Below are 18739 nucleotides of genomic sequence, written 5' to 3'. Positions count from 1 at the left end.
AAGACAAATGTAGGTCCCTTGCAGTCGGATTCAGGTGAATTTATAATGGGGAACAATTGAACAAATACTTCGGTTCTGTCTTCACGAAGCAAGACACGAATAACCTTCCGAATGTACTCGGGGACAGTGGGTCTAGTGAGAAGGAGGAACTGAAGGATATCCTTATTAGGCGGGAAATTGTGTTAGAGAAATTGATGGGATTGAAGGCTGATAAATCCCCGGGGCCTGATAGTCTGCATCCCACAGTACTTAAGGAAGTGGTGCTTGAAATAGTGGATGCATTGGTGATCATTTTCCAACAGCCTATCGACTCTGGATCAGTTCCTATGGACTGGAGGGTAGCTAATGTAACACCACTTTTTAAAAAAGGAGGGAGAGAAAACAGGTAATTATAGACCGGTTAGCCTGACATCAGTAGTGGGGAAAATGTTGGAATCAATCATTAAGGATGAAATAGCAGTCCATTTGGAAAGCAGTGACGGGATCGGTCCAAGTCAGCATGGATTTATGAAAGGGAAATCATGCTTGACGAATCTTCTGTAATTTTTTGAGGATGTAATTAGCAGAGTGGACAAGGGAGAACCAGTGGATGTGGTGTATTTGGACTTTCAAAAGGCTTTTGACAAGGTCCCGCACAAGAGATTGGTGTGCAAAGTCAAATCGCATGGTATTGGGGGTAATGTACTGATGTGGATAGAGAACTGGTTGACCGACAGGAAGGACAGAGTCGGGATAAACGGATCCTTTTCAGAATGGCAGGGAAAGACTAGTGGAGTGCCACACGGCTCAGTGCTGGGACCACAACTCTTTACAATATACATTAACGATTTGGATGAGGGAATTGAGTGTAATATCTCCAAGTGTGCAGATGACACTAAACTGGGTGGCGGTGTGAGTTGTGAGGGGGACGCTAAGAGGCTGCAAGGTGACTTGGACAGGTTAGGTGAATGGGCAAATGCATGGCAGATGCAGTATAATGTGGATAAATGTGAGGTTATCCATTTTGGGGACAAAAACACAAAGGCAGAATAGGAAAAGGTGAGGTGCAACGCGACCTGGGTGTCATGGTTCATCAGTCATTGAAGGTTGGCATGCAGGTACAGCAGGTGGTGAAGAAGGCAAATGGTATGTTGGCCTTCATAGCTAGGGGATTTGAGTATAGGAGCAGGAAGGTCTTACTGCAGTTGTACAGGGCCGTGGTGAGGCCTCACCTTGAATATTGTGTTCAGTTTTGGTCTTCTAATCTGAGGAAGGACGTTCTTGCTATTGAGGGAGTGCAGCGAAGGTTCACCAGACTAATTCCAGGGATGGCTGGACTGTCATATGAGGAGAGACTGGATCAACTGGGCCTTTATTCACTGGAGTTTAGAAGGATGAGAGGGGATCTCATAGAAACGTATAAGATTCTGACGGGACTGGACAGGTTAGATGCGGGAAGAATGTTCCCGATGTTGAAGAAGTCCAGAACTAGGGGACATAGTCTTAGGATAAGGGGTAGGCCATTTAGGACTGAGATGAGGAGAAACTTCTTCACTCAGAGAGTTGTTAACCTGTGGAATTCCCTGCCGCAGAGAGTTGTTGATGCCAGTTGATTGGATGTATTCAAGAGGGAGTTAGATATGGCCCTTACGGCTAACGGGATCAAGGGGTATGGAGAGAAAACAGGAAAGGGGTACCGAGGGAATGATCAGCCATGATCTTATTGAATGGCGGTGCAGGGCTTGAAGGGCTGAATGGCCTACTCCTGCACCTATTTTCTATGTTTCTAAGTGTGTGATCTGGGGGCCTGTAACAATTACCAATAATTAATCCCTGCCCATGAGTTTGGCCCACTTGAACCGAGATAGATTCAGCTGTGCCTGTTGAGGCAAGATCAAGTCTCTCTCTAGCTATTAGATTCTTACTGATAAAAATAGCAACCCCACCTCCCCATGACCTACCCTCACCTTTCTGAAACCCTTGTCGCCCTTTAGGTGAATGTCTGTGCCATCATCATCATCTAGCCATGTCTGAGAAATATACAATTTGTCTAACTTCTCCACCACAGCATAGGATTGCAATTCTAACAAATTGCTTCTAACACTCCTTGCATTTACATGAAAGCAATTTAAAGGTCCAGCGAACATCTCCCAATTATTGATGAAATGAAACTTCTTGTTGCAGGGGTCCCAAAACCAGATGCTGAATCCAACGATTTGGCTATTCCTCTCCATCGATCTGGACATGACTGATCATTCATTCATTCATAGGCACTCCCTCGAAATCGAGGAAGACTTGCTTCCACTCCAAAAGTGAGTTCTCAGGTGACTGAACAGTCTAATATGGGAAGTACAGTCTCTGTCGCAGGTGCGACAGTCGTTGGAGGATAGGGTGGGTGGGGAATCTGGTTTGCCTCACGCTCCTTCTGTTGCTTGTGCTTATTTTCTGCATGCTCTCGGCGACGAGACTGGAGGTACTCAGCGCCCTCCCAGTTATTCTTCCTCCACTTAGGGCGGTCTTTGGCCAAGAACTTCCAGGTGTCGGTAGTGATGTTGCATTTTATCAAGGAGGCTTGGAGGGTGTCCTTGAAAAGTTTCCTCTGCCCACCTGGGGCTCGCTTGCTGTCTAAGAGTTAAGAGTAGAGCGCATGCGGACAATGTGGCCTGCCCAACGGAGCTAGTCGAGTGCAGTCAGTGTTTCGATGCTGGGGATGTTGACCTGATCGAGAACACTGATGTTGGTGCGTCTATCCTCTCAGGGAATTTGCAGGATCTGGCGGAGGAACCGTTGGTGGTATTTCTCCAGCGATTTGAGCTGTCTATTGTATTTGGTCCACCAACCTGACCCTGCCTCACAGCACTGCCCCCCCAGTCATCAAGATCCATGCCACGGCCCTAGACAACTTTCCATATCTCAGGAGCCAGGCGGTGTTGAACCTCGACGACGAGGTTCAACACCGCCTCCACACCGCCTCCACTGCACCAGCACAGCCTTCGGCCGTTTGAGGAAGAGAGTGTTCGAAGATCATGCCCTCAAATCTGGCACCAAACTTATGGTCTACAGGGCCGTAGTGATACCCACCCTCCTGTATGGCTCAGAAAGTAATAGCCCGGAGACTACGACCCTTGCACCCTTTTGCTGAAGGACATCTATGAGGCTTTTGTAGGAATCCTGCAAAAACAAATGGACTTCTATCCATAATATTGTAAGTTCCAATATGTAAACCTACTACAGTATCTTGACACTCACCTTTCATCAGTTCATCCACACGAACCCGGACATCAGCTACCTTGGCCCCTGGAAGACAGAAAACTGCTCTTGACAGAGCCTTACCTCAACAACTCTTTTTTTTGGGGGGGGGGGGGGGGGAGACAAAATAAACATTAAATCAAGTGCCCCCCGATCTGGGGGACACTCCAGGCACTTATACCTGCCCTTTTTTTTGTTTTTTTTTCCTTTTGTGATTTTTTTGGGGGCATTAAGACCATATAATTTACAAGTGCCCCCTATAAAACCTCACCTCAACAAAGGGTGCTGTCTGTGTGCCAGCTGATAGAGTCCCCTTTGAGGATTGTCCGTTGCTTCTTGCTCTTCAAACGGCGTCATCTAGTACTTTGCAGCCTTCCATTTACCTTTTCCAAGATGTTGATATGAGCATTGAGGTTTGGTGTCACTGGTGCTGACCTCATTACCTGTGCGTTCTTCAAATCACAAAGCGGGGCATACCTGTTTGAAGTAATAAAAAAATTCAAAGAAACTCTCCCTTTTAACAAGCACAGAGACTCTGCCCCTTTAAGGAAGGCGCGCCCTGTATTTTTCGCCGATTGATCCGGCAGCCCCGCCGCTGATTGGCGCGCGCTGGGTGGGCTCATGCCTCGCGCGGCTTCGCCATTGGCTGCGGGCTGAGTAGCGGCGGCGCGCAAGCGGGACGACGGTTGTTTGGCGGGCTCAGCTCGCGGCCCGGATGGTTGAGATGGGCACTGGCGCGGGGCCAGCCCATTGGGGGAGATTGTCTGCAGAGGGTCGTTTCGCAGCGGAGGAGGTAAGTAAGCACGTCCAGGTTTCCTGCGGACACACGCACGGATGGTGAGGTTTGGCGGCAGAATTGTCGGCGGGTGGTGGCTGTAGGAAAACTTCGGGCGTGGACGGGCCTTGGTTACTGGCGGGTTAGGAGGGGGGGAGGGAAGATATTCGGCCGCCATCTTTGGGCAGGACAAGGCCGACTGCACATAGGGCGAGAAAGACGGGGCTTTCTGACGTCACAACGCTCGCCATTGTCCTGCCACAGGGCAGGAAGCATGCGTAGCGTCCATCTTACTGCAGGGAGGCCATCAAGTACAGGATGGTGACCAGTAACATGAAAACATAAGAACATGAGAAATAGGACCAGGAGTGGGCCATTTAGCCCCTCGAGTCTGCTCCATCATTCAATAAAATCATAGCTGCAGCATCTGGAGTAGTTTTCCTTGGAGCAGGGCAGGTTTAAATGATGTGCTCACAATTATGACAGCTTTTCATTGAGTCAGAGAACAAGAGTGGTTCTGCTCACAGCATCATAGAATGGTTACAGCACGGAAGAAGCCCATTTGACCTGTCGAGCCCATGGCCGGCTCCCAGCATGTCCCACTCCCCAACCTTTCACCCTACACTTGCAAATGTTTTTCTTTCCAATACCTATCCAACTCCCTTTTTGAAAGCTGTGATTGAGTCTGCCTCCACCACCCTTTCAGGCAGTGCATTCCAGATTCTAACCACTCGCTGCGCAAACATTTTTTTTCTTCTGTCCTTTTTGGTTCTTCTGCCAATCACCTTAAATCTCTGTCATCTAGTTCTTGACCCATCTGCCAATGGGAACAGTTTCTCTCTATCTACTCTGTCCAGTCCCCTCATGATTTTGAACACCTCTATCAAATCTCCTCACCATCTTCTCTGCTCTAAGGAGAACAAACTCTGCTTCTCCAGTCTTTCCACGTAACTGAAGTCCCTCATCTCGTGAATGATTCTTGTAAATCTTTTCTGCACCATCTCTGGGACCTTCACTTCCTAATGTGCCGTGCCCAGAATTGGACACACTACTCCAGTTGAGGCCTAACCATTGTTTTATAAAGGTTCATCACTGCCTCCTTGCTTTTGAACTCTACGGCTCTGTGATGTCCAGCATCCCGTAAGCTTTTTAAATTTAACCGATTTCTCAACCTGTCCTGCCACCTTCAACGATTTGTGCACATACCTTGCTGTTCATGCACCCCCTTTAGGATTGTACCCTTTATTTTATATTGCTTCTCCTCGTTCATTTAATCATGCTTCACTAATTTTATTTTTCAACTCCGATTCACGACCTCATTTTATTTCTTCCTCTGAGCGATGGTTACTCTGGGGAGTGCAGCCAGCACCCAAGTGAAGACTGCCCGAAGTGGAGAAAGTTCTTCGAGTCTCAACGCAAAGAGCGTGAGGAGGTCAAGCGCAGACAACGGAAGGAGCGGGCGGCAATCCAGCCCCACCCCCTTCCTTGACGAGTGTCTGTCCCACCTGTGAATGGGTCTGTGGCTCTCGTATTGGACTGTTCAGCCACCAGAGAACTCACTTTGGGAGTGGAAGCAAGTCTTCCTTGATTCCGAGGGACTGCCTATGATGAAGTCCACGGCACCATGGGTGGCTCAGCTACACAGGAGGGGAGGAAGAAGAGTGGAAGAGCAATAGTGGTAGGGGATTCGATAGTTGGGGGAACAGGCAGGCGCTTCTGTGCCTGCAGACGTGACTCCAGGGATGATATGTTGTCTCCCTGGTGCCAGGGTCAAGGTTGTCACTGAACGGTTGCATGGAGCAGGAGTAGGCTGTACGGCTCCTCGGCCCTGCTTCAATAAGATCATTGCTGATCATCGACCTCGACTCCACTTTCCTGCCTGAGCTCCAAGTCCCTTGATTCCCCTAGAGTCCAAAAATCTATCTATCTCGGCCTTGTTAATTCAGAAACGAGGGTCCTGAAATTAAAGAAAGGTAACTTCGATGGTATGAGACACGAATTGGCTAGGATAGACTGGCGAATGATACTTAAAGAGTTGACGGTGGATAGGCAATGACAGACAGTTAAAGATCACATGGATGAACTTCAACAATTGTACATCCCTGTCTGGCGTAAAAATAAAATGGGGGAGATGGCTCAACCGTAGCTAACAAGGGAAATTAGGGATAGTGTTAAATCCAAGGAAGAGGCATATAAATTAGCCAGAAAAAGCAGCAAACCTGAGGACTGGGAGAAATTTAGAATTCAGCAGAGGAGGACAAAGGGTTTAATTAGGAGGGGGGAAAGAGAGTATGAGAGGAAGCTTGCTGGGAACATAAAAACTGACTGCAAAAGCTTCTATAGATATGTGAAGAGAAAAAGATTAGTGAAGACAAATGTAGGTTCCTTACAGTCAGAATCAGGTGAATTTATAATGGGGAACAAAGAAATGGCAAACCAATTGAACAAATACTTTGATTCTGTCTTCACTAAGGGAGACACAAATAACCACCTGGAAATGCTAGGGGACCGAGGTTTTAGCGAGAAGGAGGAACTGAAGGAAATCCTTATTAGTCAGGAAATTGTGTTGGGAAATTGATGGGATTGCAGGCTGATAAATCCCCAGGGCCTGATAGTCTGCATTCCAGAGTACTTAAGGATCTGGCCCTAGAAATAGTGGATGCATTGGTGGTCATTTTTCAACATTCTATAGACTCTGGATCAGTTCCTATGGATTGGAGGGTAGCTAATGTAACCCCACTTTTTAAAAAAAGGAGGGAGAGCGAAAACGGGGAATTATAGACCTGTTAGCCTGACATCGGTAGTAGGGAAAATGTTGGAATCAATTATTAAAGATGTAATAGCAGCACATTTGGAAAGCAGTGACAAGATCGGTCCAAATCAGCATGGATTTATGAAAGGGAAATCATGCTTGACAAATCTAGAATTTTTTGAGGATGTAACTAGTAGAGTGGACAAGGGAGAACCAGTAGATGTGTTGTATTTGGACTTTAAAAAGGCTTTTGACAAGGTCCCACATGAGATTAGTGTGCAAAAATTAAGGCACATGGTATTGGGAGTAATGTATTTTCGTGGATGGAGAACTGGTTGGCAGACAGGAAGCAAAGAGTAGGAATAAACGGATCCTTTTCAGAATGGCAGGCAGTGACGAGTAGGGTACCGCAAGGTTCAGTGCTGGGACCCCAGCTATTTACAATATACATTACTGATTTAGACGAAGGAATTGAATGTAATATCTCCAAGTTTGCAAATGACACTAAGCTGGGTGGCAGTGTGAGCTGTGAGGAGGATGCTAAGAGGCTGCAGGGTGACTTGGACAGGTTAGGTGAGTGAGCAAATGTGTGGCAGATGCAGTATAATGTGAGGTTATCCATTTTGGTGGCAAAAACAGGAATATTATCTGAATGGTGACAGATTAGGAAAAGGGGAGGTGCAACGAGACCTGGGTGTCATGGTTCATCGGTCATTGAAAGTTGGCATGCAGGTACAGCAGGCGGTGAAGAAGGCAAATGGCATGTTGACCTTCATAGTGAGAGGATTTGAGTATAGGAGCAGGGAGGTCTTACTGCAGTTGTACAGGGCCTTGGTGAGGCTACACCTTGACCATTGTGTACAGTTTTGGTCTCCTAATCTGAGGAAGGACATTCTTGCTTTTGAGGGATTGAAGCGAAGGTTCACCAGACTGATTCCCGGGATGGCAGGACTGACCCATGAAGAAAGACTGGATCGACTAGGCTTATTCTCTGGAATTTAGAAGAATGAGAGGGGGTCTCATAGAAACCTATAAAATTCTGACGGGATTAGACAGGTTAGATGCAGGAAGAATGTTTCCGATGTTTGGGAAGTCCAGAACCAGGGGTCACAGTCTTAAGGATAAGGGGTAAGACATTTAGGACCGAGATGAGGAAAAACTTCTTCACTCAGAGAATTATGAACCTGTGGAATTCTCGAGCACAGAAGCTTGTTGAGGCCAAGTTCGTTAGATATATTCAAAAGGGAGTTAGATGTGGCCTTTACGGCTAAAAGGATCAAGGGGTATGGAGAGAAAGCAGGAATCGGGTACTAAAATTGCATGATTAGCCATGATCATATTGAATGGTGGTGCAGGCTCGAAGGGCAGAATGGCCTACTCCTGCACCTATTTTCTGTGTTGAATATACTCAGAGACTCGGCATCCACAGCTCTCTGGGGCAAAGAATTCCAAAGATTTACAACCCTCTGAGTGAAGTAATTCCTCCCCATCTCGTTCTTAAATGGTCATCTCCTTTTCCTGAGACTGCCCTCTAGTTCTAGACACTCCAGCCAGGGAAAACAACATCTCAGCATCTACCCTGTTAATCTCCTTGAGAATCTTGTGTATTTCAATGAGATCACCTCTCATTTCTTCTAAACTACAAAGAGTATAAGCCCATTCTACACAATCTCTCATCAGAAGACAGCCCCCTCATCCCAGGAATCAATCTAGTGAACCTTCATTTCACTGCCTCCAAGACACGTATATCCTTCCTTGGGTAAGGAGACCAAAACTGTGCCAGTACTCCAGATGTGGTCTCACCAAGGCCCTGTACAATTGTGGCAAGCCTTCCTTACTGTTGTACTCCAGCCCCCTTGCAATAAAGAACAATATGCCATTTGCCTTCCTTTTTGCTTGCTGTATCTGCATGCTCACTTTCTGTATTTCTTGCATGAGGGCACCCAAATCTCTCTGAACACCATCATTTAAATGTTTCTCACCATTTAAAAGATATTCTGTTTTTCTTTTCCTCCTGCCAAAGTGAATAATCTCATATTTCCCTACGTTATATTCCATCTGTCACCTTACTGCCCACTAACATAGTCTTATCTATGTCTCTTTGCAGACTTTTGTGTTCTCCTCACAGCTTACTGTCCCACCTAGTTTTGTATCCGCAAAAGTAGATACATTGCACTCAGTCCCTTCATCTAGGTCATTAATGTAAATTGTAAATAGCTGAGACCCCAGCACTGTTCCTTGCGGCACCCCACTAGCTACAGCCTGCCATCCTGCAAAGGACCTGTTTATCCCTGCTCTCTGTTTTCTGTTCATTAACCAATCCTCTATCCATGCTAATACATTATCTTCAAGGGAAAGTGTGAGGTTATCCACTTTGGCAGGAAAATGAAAAAAGCAAATTATTATTTAAATGGAGAGAGATTACAAAATGCTGCAGTACAGAGGGACTTGAGGTTCCTTGTGCATGAAACACAAAGTTACTATGCAGGTACAGCAAGTAATCAGGAAGGAAAATGGAATGTTGGCCTTTATTGCAATGGGGATAGAGTATAAAAGCAGGGAAGTCCTGCTACAACTGTACAGGGTATTGATGAGACCACACCTAGAGTACGGCATTCAATTTTGGTCTCCTTATTTAAGGAGGGATATACTTGCATTGGAGGCAGTTCAGAGCAGATTCACTTGGTTGATTCCTGAGATGGAGGTGTTCACTTATGAAGAAAGCTTCAGCAAGTTGTGCCTATATTAATTGGAGTTTAGAAGAATGAGAGGTGATCTTATTGAAACATATACGATACCGAGGGGGCTCGACAAGGTAAATGCAGAGAGGATGTTTCTACTCGTGGGGGAATTTAGAACTAGGGGGCATAGTTTAAAAATAAGGGGTCACCCATTTAGAACTGAGATAAGGAGGAATTTCTTCTCTCGGTCGTAAATCTGTGGAGACTGGGTCATTGAATATATTTAAGGTGGAGATAGACCATTTTTTGAACGATAAGGGAGTGAATGGTTTTGGGGAGTGGGCAGGGAAGTGGAGCTGAGCCCAAGATCAGATCAGCCATGATATTAATTGGCAGTGCAAGCTCGAGGGACCAAATGGCCTACTCCTGCTCCTAGTTCTGTTTATCCATGAGCCCTTGTCTTTTGTAAGAACCTTTTATGTGGCACCTTATCGAATGCCTTTTGGAAATCCAAATATACTACATCCACTGGTTCCCCTTTATCTGCCCTGCTAGTTACATCCTCAAAAAAGATTAATAAATTTGTCAACTATGACTTCCTTTTTCATAAAACCATGTTGACTCTGCCTAATCATGTTATGATTTTCTAAGTGTCCTTCCTTAACAATGGATTCTAGTATTTTCCAGACAACTGTTGTCCGGCTAACTGGCCTGTAGTTCCCTGTTTGCTCTCTCACTCCTCTCTCCCTCCTTTCTTGAATAGCGATGTTATATTTTCTATCTTCCAATCAGCTGGGACTGCTCTAGACTCTAGGGAAATTTGGAAGATCAAAACCAATGCACCTACTATCTCTGCAGCGATCTCTTTTAGAATCCTAGGATGTAGGCCGTCTGGTCCAGGGGATTTGTCCGCTTTTAGTCCCATTAGTTTCTCTAGTACTTTTTCTCTACAAATATTAATTACATTAAGTTCCTCACCCTCATTAGACCCTAGGTTCCCCACCATTTTAGGTATGTTTTGTACGTCTTCTACTGTGAAGACAAATACAAAATATTTGTTTAACATTTCTGCCATTTCCTTATTGCCCATAATAATTTCTCCTGTCTCAGCCTCTAAGGGATCAATGTTTACTTTTTCTACTCTTTCTTTTTACATACTTGTAGAAGTTCTTACAATCTGTTTTTATATTTCTGGCTAGTTTTCTCTCATTCAATTGTTTCCCTTTTTATCAATTTTTTGGTCATCTGTTGCTGATTTCTGAAACTGCGAATCATGAGGCTTACTATTTTTTGCATCATTAGAAGCTGCTTCTTTCAATCCATTGCTATCCTTCACTTTTTTAGTTAGCCATAGATGGATCACTTTTCCTGTGGAGCTTTAATTTTTCAATGGAATGCATTTTTGTTGAGAATTATGAAATATTTCTTTAAATGTTAGCCGCTGCTTATCTACTGCCATACCTTTTAATCTATTTTTCCAAACTACCTTAGCCAACTAGCCCTTCATACCTATGTAATTGGCTTTATTTAAGTTTAAGACTCTAGTTTCAGACTTGGGTAAGTCACTCTCAAACAGGATAAGGAAATCAAGACAACCTTATGACCGATACAGAGTGCTCAATACTGCAGAACCGGAGAGGAGTATAGAAAGTGCAGGGGTGAAATTAAAAAGGAAATTATGAAAGCAAAGAGAGGCATGAAAAAATATTGGCAATTAAAATCAAGGAAAAACCCAAAGATAAATACATTAAGAGCAAGAGGATAACTAAAAGAGTAGGGCCTATTCGGGGCCATAAAGTAAACCTATGTGGAGGCGGAAGACGTGGGTATGGTTCATAATTATAACTTTGTGTCTGCTTTCACAAAAGAGAGGGACGATGCGGACATTGCAATCAGGGACGATGAGTATGAAATATTAGATGTAATAAACATAGTGAGAGAGGAAGTATTAGCATCTTTGAAAGCGGATAAATCCCCAGGCTCGGATGAAATGTATCCCAGGTTGTTAAGAGAAGCAAAAGAAGAAATAGCAAAGGCTGCCCATCATTTTTCAATCCTCTCTGGCTACAGTTGTGGTGCCAGAGGGTTGGAGGATTGCTAATGTTGTATCTTTGTTTAAAAAGGGAGAAAGGGATAGACCAAGTAATTACAAGCCAGTCAGCCTAATCTCGGTGGTGGGAAAATTATTGGAAACAATTCTGACAGGATAAATCTTCTTTTAAAAAGTCACAGATTAATCAAGGACAGCCAGCATAGATTTGTTCAGGGAAGATCGTGTCTGACTAACTTGATTACATTTTTTGAGGAGGTAACAATGACGGTGGTGCATTTGATGTAGTCTGTATGGATTTCAGCAAGGCTTTTGATAAGGTCCCACATGGCAGACTGGTCACAAAAGTAAAAGCCCATTGGATCCAAGGCAAAGTGGCAAGTTGGATCCAAAATTGGTTCAGAGGCAGGAAGCAAAGGGTAATGGTTGATGGGTGTTTTGTGACCCCTGTGAGGTTCCGCAGGGCTCATTACTAGGTCCCTTGCGTTTTGTGGTATACATCAATGATTTGGACTTGAATGTAGGGGGTACAATTAAGAGGTTTCCAGATTATATGAAAGTTGGCCGTGTGGTTGATACTGAAGAAGAAAGCTGTGGACTGCAGGAAGATATCAATGGACTGGTCAAGTGGGTAGAACAGTAGCAAATGGAATTCAATCCGCAGAAATGTTAGCGAATGCATTTAGGAAGGACTAACAATGCAAGAGAATACACAATAAATGGTAGGACACTGAGACGTGTAGAGGAACATAGGAACCTGCCACTGTGTGTCACCAGATTACTGAGGGTACCAGAACAGGTGGGTAAGGTGGTTTAGAAGGCATATGGGATAGTTGCCTTTATTAGCTGAGGCACAGAATATAAGAGCAGGGAGGTTATGCTTGAATTGTATAAAACATTAGTTAGGCCACAGTTATAGTACTGCGTGCAGTTCTGGTCATCACATCACAAGAAAGATGTGATTGCACTAGAGGGGGTACAGAGGAGATTTACGAGGATGTTGCCTTGAGTGGAGAATTTTAACTATGAGGAAAGATTGGGTTGCTTTCTTTGGAACAGAGAAGGCTGAGGGGAGTCCTAATTGTGGTGTATAAAATGATGAAGGGCCTGGATAGAGTGGATAGGAAGGACCTATTTCCCTTAGCAGAGAGGGCAATAATCGGGGATTTAAAGTAATTAGAAGGTTCAGAGGAGATTTGAGGAGTCATACTTTCATGCAGCAGGTGGTGGAGGTCTGGAACTCACTGCCTGAAAGGGTGTTGGAGGCAGAAACCCTCATAGCATTTAAAACGTACTGGAAGTGCCATAACCGACAACGCTATGGGCCAAGAGATGGAAAGTGGGATTTGGCTGGCACGGACATGATGGCCCGAATGGCGGCCTCCTGTGCTGTAAATTTCTATGATCTTGTACTTGCAGTGATGACTAGGCTTGTATTTCCTTGAATATAGAAGATTAATGGATGATCTAATTGAAGTGTTTAAGATGATTCAATAAGTTGATCAGGTAGATCGAGAGAAACTGTTTCCTCTGGTGAGGGAGTCCTCAACAAAGGGACACAACCTTAAAATTAGAGCTAAGCCGTTCAATCCTAGAATCGTAGAAATTTACAGCATGGAAGGAGGCCATTTCGGCCCATCGTGTCCGCACTAGCTGACCAAGAGCTATCCAGCCGAATCCCACTTTCCAGCTCTTGGTCCGTAGCCCTGTAGGTTACAGCACTTTGGGCCCAAGTTTCCACATGATTTGCGCCTGATTTTTAGGAGCAACTGGTGGAGAACGGACTATCTTAGAAATCGCAATTCTCCACATTTTTTTTTCTGCAGTTCTAGTCAGGTATAACAGTTCTACTTTGGAACAGAATTTTTTCTTCAAAAGGGGGCATATCCGGCCACTGACGCCTGATTTGAAAGTTTCCACAGTGAAAACGTACTCCAAACGAAAGTAGAATGGAGCAAGTGAAGATTTTTGTAGAACTGAAAAAACCTGTTCTACACATTAAAAAATCAGGCGCAGGTTACAAATTAGGCGTCCAGAACGAGGTGGGGGGGGGGAAGGGAAGTCATTAAATTATACAATAAATCCTTATTTATACTTCTACAAATATTATACAAATAAATCCAACCTGAATAAACATTTATAAGCAAAGAAAAGATTAAATAAACCATCTTCCTACCTGTGTGAAAGTGCTTCAGGCAGGCCTTTCGGGACCGAAGGCTGCCGGCGAGTCCCCAGCACCAGATTTACAGGTAGGTGGCGTTGGGTTGGGTTGGGGTGGGGGGGGAGGGGGCGCGGGTGTCGGGTCTGGTCCGGAGGCGGCGGGGGGGGGGGGAGGAGGCGGGGGGGGGGGAGGAGGCGGGGGGGGGGGGGGAGGAGGCGGGGGGGGGGGGGGAGGAGGCGGGGGGGGGGGGAGGAGGCGGGGGGGGGGGAGGAGGCGGGGGGGGGGCGGGGCGCGGGTGTCGGGTCTGGTCCGGTCCGGAGGCAGGGGTGGGGGGAGGAGCGGGTGTCGGGTCTGGTCCGGAGGCAGGGGGAGGCGGGGAGCGGGTGTCGGGTCTGGTCCGGAGGCGCGGGGAGCGGGTGTCGGGTCTGGTCCGGAGGCAGTGGGGGGGAGCAGGGAGCGGGTGTCGGGTCTGGTCCGGAGGCAGGGTGGGGGCGGGGAGTGAGTGTCGGGTCTGGTACGGAGGCAGGGCGGGGGCGGGGAGCGAGTGTCGGGTCTGGTCGGGGGCGGGGGGGAGCAGGAGCTGGCCGTGGGAAGAGCCTTATTCACGCAGCCCCAGTGAGGCCATTCTGCCAGGGCTAGGGGCTGCGTGCTTCGGGCGCCTCCTTCACAGTTCGGCGCCTGGAGCTACTGCACTGTAGCGCGCATGTGCAGAGGTCCCGGCACTGTTTTCAACGCAGGGACCTGGCTCCGCCCCCCCCACAGCTCGTGCTGGCTGCGCCGAGGGCCAGAGGACCTGCAAGTAGGTGGAGAATACCAAGGATTTTTTTAGGCGCACTTTGTGGCGCGAAAAACGGGCGTCCAGGTCGGGACTGCGCCGTTCTAGGCGTGTGTGGAAACTTGGGCCCTTTAAGTGCACATCCAAGTATCTTTTAAATGTGGCGAGTGTTCCTGCCTCTACCACCCTTTCAGACAGTGAGTTCCAGACCCTCACCACCCTCTGGGTAAATAAATTTTCCCTCATATCTCCTCTATAGCCCCCCCCCACTCCCCCAATTACTTTAAATCTATGCCCCCTAGTTGTTGACCTCGCGGCCAAGAGAAACAGGTCTTATCCACTCCATCCAGGCTCCTCATAATCTTATACACCTCAATCAGGTCTCCCCTCAGCCTCCTCTGATCCAAAGAAAACAGACCCAGCATCTCCAATCTTTCCTCATAGCCAAAATTCTCCAGTCCAGGCAACATTTTTCTAAATCTCCTCTGCACCCTTTCCAGTGCAATCACATCTTTCCTGTAACAGTCCTCCAGCTGCGGCCTAATCAGTGTTTTATACAGTTCAAGCATGACCTCCTTGCTCTTGTATTCCACGCCTCGACTAATAAAGGCAAGTATTCCATATGCTGCCTTAACCACCTTATCTACCTGGCCTGCTACCTTCAGCGATCTATGCACCTGCATTCCAAGGTCCCTTTGTTCCTCTACAATGTCGTACCATTTAATGTGTATTCCCTTGCCTTGTTAGACCTCCACAAATGCATTACCTCATACTTATCCGAATTGAATTCCATTTGTCACTGTTCTGCCCACCTGACCAGTACATTTGATATCTTCCTGCAGTCCGCAGGTTTTTTCTTCATTCTCAACCACACAGCCTATTTTAGTGTAATCTGCAAACTTCTTAATCATACCCCCAACACTCCAGTCCAACCACAAAAAGCAAGGGACCCAGTACTGAGCCCTGCAGAACCACACTGGAAACAGCCTTCCAGTCACAAAAACACTCATCATCCATTACCCTTTGCTTCCTGCCTCTGAGCCAATTTTGGATCCAACTTGCCACTTTGCCGTGGATCCCATGGGGTTTTACTTCCGTGACCAGTCTGCCATGTGGAACTTTATCAAAATCTTTGCTAAATCCACATACACTACATCAAACACACTTCCCTCATCAACCCTCAAGGTTACCTCTTTGAAAAATTCAATCAAGGTAGTCAGACACGACCTTCCCTTAACAAATCCATGCTGCCTGTCCTTGATTAATTTGTGTTTTTCCAAATGAAGATGTATCTTGTCCCTCAGAAATGTTTTCCAATAATTTTCCCACCACTGAGATTCAGGGGTAATGTTAAGCACTTCCTCAAACAGATGCTGAGAGTCTGTTTCGCTTGGCTCGAGAGTCTAGAACTAGGGCTCTTAAACTCAGGATAAGGAGTCTGCCATTTAGGACTGAAATGAGGAGAAATTTCTGCACTCAGGGTTGTGAATCTTTGGAATTCTCTACCTCAGAGGACACTGGATACTCAGTCATCGAGTATATTCAGGGCTGCGATAGATAGCTGTTTGGACACTAAAGGAATCATGGGGATAGTGCGGGAAAGTGGAGCTGAAGTACAAGATCAGCCATGATCTTATTGAACGGCGGAGCAGGCTCGAATGGCCATATGGCCTACTCCTGCTCCTATTTCTTATGTTCTTAAAGGGTAGTGAAAACCCGGAACTCTGTTCCTCATAAAACTGAGGCTGGGGGCCAATTGTAAATTTCAAAACTGAGATTGATAGATTCTTCTTAGGCAAGGTATTAAGGATGATGGAACCAAGGCAGGTGGACAGAGTTAAGTTACAGATCAGCCATGATAGAATTGAGTGGCGGAACAGGCTCAAGGACCAAATGGCCTATTCCTGCTCCTATGTTCTGACTTTTCTAAACAGCTTTTATAGGGGATTAGATTGGGAGGATATGCAGAAGGAATTAAACCTGGGCCCCTCCTGTTCCTATCACTGTTACACTGGGCGTTGCCTTTACCCACTGACCCTGCTGGAAAATGCACCTATGAGGTGCCAGATGAGGATAATGGAATAACCTGTCGAAGTTCACAGATGGGAGATTGGGCACGTGGGTCACATTGGAGAGAAACTGGTGAGGTGTAGAACTGAACCCAGCATAGGATATTAAGGGAATTCAGAGATATGAGGATAGTGCAGGAAAGTGGAGTTGAGGTAGAAAATCAGCCATGATCTTATTGAACATAAGAAATAGGAGCAGAAGTAGGCCACCTGGCACCTTGAGCCTGCTCCGCTATTTAATAAGGTCCTGGCTGATCTGATCATGGACTCAGCTCCATTTCCCTAACCGCTCCCCATAACCCTTTATTCCCTTATCACTCAAAAATCTGTATCTCTGCCTTAAATATATTCAATGACCCAGCCTCCACAGCTCTCTACGGCAGAGAATTCCACAGATTTACAACTCTCTGAGAGAAGAAATTCCTCCTCAGAATTTTAAATGGGCAGCCCCTTATTCTGACACTATGGGCTCAATTTCCCCAGTAATTTGTGCTGTTTTTTTGGAGCAGGCTGCTCTTTTTGACCAAAGTTGAAAAACCACAGTTTCCCCAATCAATTTGCACATGTAAGTCAGCTAGTTACGATTTTTTTAGGTCCGTTTTCTTTCAGCCAAAGGGGGCGTAACCAGCCACCTATGCCAATTAGGGAAGCTTGGCCAGCTGAGCGTTACTTCAGTTCTGCTTAGGCCAGCGTATGTGGCCTCTGCTGAAAAACGTTCCCTAGATTTAAGGAAATTGGTGCAGCAGCTGCCCGGATACACAGCAGCAACTTATCTCCAACCCTGCCCAAAGGCTGTCTGGTCCCATTCTTGGTCCCCGGTTTACTCACAAGCAAGAGCGAGAAGTTGCTGCTATGTGTTTTCAATTTTAATGTGTTGGGAGCTGGCTGTATGCTTCAGCTCGCATTGTGTCCCTGGTTACCATGGCAGCCCGATCTTTTTAGCGCAGATCAAGGCTCTGCCCCCAAAACTAAAGGTCGGGTTAGGCCACGCCAAAATGAACAAATCCAATGGGGAAACTTATAATTTTTTTTTTTGGCGTATGTGGGCCCCCAAAAAAATCGGGCGTAACTCTTCAAGTACACCAAAAAAATGCTTTGGGGAAAATTGAGCCCGAAGTCCCCTCGTTTTAGTTTCCCCTATGAATGGAATTATCCTCTCTGCAGCCAGCTTGTCGAGCCTCCTCATTATCTTATATGTTCCGATACGATCACCTCTCATTCTTAACGTATAGGCTCAACCTATCTTCATAAGTCAACCCCCTCATCTCCAGAATCAACCTAGTAAATCTTCTCTGAACAGCCTCCAGTGCAAGTATATCCTCCCTTTAAATACGGAGATCAAAACTGTACACAGTACTCTACATGTGACCTCACCAATACCCTGTACAGTTGTAGCAGGACTACTCTGCTTTTATACTCTATCCCCCTTGCAATAAAGGCCAACATTCCATTTGCTTTCCAGATTGCTTGCTGTACCTGCATAACTTTTTGTGTTTCATGCACAAGGACTCCCAGGTCCCTCTGTACTGCAGCACTTTGCAATTTTTCTCCGTTTAAATTATAATTTGCTTTTCTATTTTTTTTCTGTTGAAGTGGATAACCTCACATTTTCCCACATTATACTCCATCTGCCAAATTTTTGCCTGCTCACTTAGCCTGTTTATATCCCTTTGCAACAGCTTTCTCACAACGTGCTTTCCCACCATTCTTTGCATCTTCAGCAAACTTGGCTACATTGCACTCAGTCCCTTCATCCAAGTCATTAATATAGATTGTAAATAGTTGAGGCCCCAGCACCGATCCCTGCGGCACCCCACTAGTTACTGTTTGCCAACCGGAAAGTGACCCATTTATCCCGACTCTCTGTTTTGAATGGCAGATCAGGCTTGAGGAGCCGAATGACTTACTCCTAGTTCTTATGTATGTTCTTGTGTGCATTCACGACTGTATGTGGCAGGACTGCAGAGCTTTGATCTGATTCGTTGATTGTGGGATCGCTAGCTCTGTTTATATCATGTTGCTTCCGGTGCTTAGCATGCATGTAGTCCTGTGTTGCAGCTTCCCCAGATTGGTACCTCATTTTTAGGTACATTTGGTGCTGCTCTTCTGCACTTCTCATTGAACCAGGTTTGATAGTCTGGTACAGTGAGGGATATGTCGGTCCATGAGGTTACAGATTGTGGTGCTGCTTGTGGCCCACTGCACCTTACCGATGCCCAGTTTTGAGCTGCTAGATCTGTTCTGAATC

At 46.0% G+C, this 18739-nt stretch overlaps 2 protein-coding genes across 5 annotated transcripts in view; one reads left to right on the top strand and one right to left on the bottom strand.

The window, feature by feature from the left end:
* The window catches only part of LOC139269759 (zinc finger protein 239-like), a 57329-nt gene extending 53557 nt beyond the window's left edge, over positions 1–3772 (bottom strand). For all 3 annotated transcript variants that reach the window (XR_011594336.1, XR_011594337.1, XM_070888392.1), the window contains exon 1: positions 3500–3772. The gene's annotated coding sequence lies outside the window, so the exon portion shown is untranslated. The remainder of the gene's footprint in view (positions 1–3499) is intronic.
* LOC139269914 (zinc finger protein 551-like) overlaps positions 1–18739 on the top strand; it is a 68756-nt gene that overhangs the window by 40657 nt on the left and 9360 nt on the right. Inside the window, exon 1 of one of the 2 annotated variants that reach the window (XM_070888403.1) lies at positions 3841–4021. The exons of the other annotated variant lie outside the window; for it this stretch is intronic. The gene's annotated coding sequence lies outside the window, so the exon portion shown is untranslated. Of the gene's footprint in view, positions 1–3840; positions 4022–18739 lie in introns of those variants that run through there. 2 annotated transcript variants of the gene reach the window in all.

The sequence above is a fragment of the Pristiophorus japonicus genome, chromosome 1, assembly GCF_044704955.1.
Source record: "Pristiophorus japonicus isolate sPriJap1 chromosome 1, sPriJap1.hap1, whole genome shotgun sequence".
In the NCBI taxonomy this organism is placed as follows: Eukaryota; Metazoa; Chordata; class Chondrichthyes; family Pristiophoridae; genus Pristiophorus; species Pristiophorus japonicus.
This window is presented reverse-complemented; position numbering and strand designations above follow the sequence as displayed.